Below are 1,485 nucleotides of genomic sequence, written 5' to 3' on the forward strand. Positions count from 1 at the left end.
AGAAGGAAATCACTGCTGCCACTGACCTTTGAGCCAATCCTGCCAGTCGCAGCACGTTGCATAGATAAAGCAACCGTGGTGGAATGTAACTAAGTACATTTACTCAAGTGTTGTCCTGGAGGACAGGTTTGAGGTTCTTAAACAGCTTTCATTACTTTACAAATGTGGATTATTGGAAAGAAAATACATCAAGTCCAGCTGAAACAATTAATCGATAATCAATTAGTCAATTGACAAAGAAATATCAGTCGTTGTGATAACTGTTGACGGCACTTGTGATGAGATTTCTGACTGCTTTAGATTTTTAACAAACTACACAAAACAGCCTCTAAAGGATTTAAAACAACCTCAATGTGATAAACAAAATATAAAATGATCAACACAATCAAAACAGTGTAAAACTGGCCAAAATGTGACAACAAAAAATAACCACAAAAAAAACAGCACGTAAAATAACAAAAATGTGATGAAAAAAACAACAACAAGATGATGTGACATTACCAAAATGTGACATAATAGGACAAAAACATATGTAAAAAAAAAACAAAAACAAAACTTAAAACAAAATGCAGTGCAAAACAACCAAAAAAGCTGTAAAATGATGGACATCTATGACAAAACAGTAAAAGAACTACGTCGTGACACAAACAACCACATTGGGATGTAAAACAACCAAAATGTGAAGGAAAAATAACCACAGACACTTTAAATGATCAAATTGTGACACAAAATGACACAAAACAACAACAAAAGATGTGAAATAGCCCAAACATGACATTTAGTACAACAGTCTCAAAATAACATGCAAACTGATGAAGAAAAAAGTAAATCAACCAAATTGTGACACCAAACAACCTAATTAAGATGTAAGACTATCAGAATGTGATGCAAATCAACCACAAGGTGATGTGACATGACCAACATGTGACACAAGAGGCCAAAAAATATGTAAAACAACAAAAATCGGACGCAAAACAAAGACCAAATAAGACCAAACAAATGACATGAAATGACTAAAATTGTGGCGTAAAACCATCAAAAGATGGAAAAAGGATCAAATTGTGAAGCACAACGATCACAGAAAATGTAAAACAAGCAACAAAAAAAGCAAAACAACCTCAAAGAAATCTAAAAAACCCAAAAAACTCACAAACCCAAATGTGAGGCAAGATGACCAGAAAACAATGAACAACCAATCTCAACAACCGTGGTGGAATGTAACTCAGTATATTTACTGAAGTAAATGTAATATTTCTACTCAAGATGTGAGGTGCTGGTCCAGCTTCTGTGACTATGACTTCTAAGTCTTTTCATGGCCTGTAATTCATGGATCATAATTGATCTGCAGGCAGCAGCAGTGATCACACACATTTCCTTCAGTCACAACAAGTTGTAGTTTATGGATTTCTGGATGTGGACTCAGTTTATAGAGCAGTGATTGTTGGAGCCAACCCTCGTTTATTACTGTCAGACAATCAGCACCAA

This window comes from Stegastes partitus, unplaced genomic scaffold (genome assembly GCF_000690725.1).
Source record: "Stegastes partitus isolate 25-593 unplaced genomic scaffold, Stegastes_partitus-1.0.2 Scaffold2988, whole genome shotgun sequence".
In the NCBI taxonomy this organism is placed as follows: domain Eukaryota; kingdom Metazoa; phylum Chordata; class Actinopteri; family Pomacentridae; genus Stegastes; species Stegastes partitus.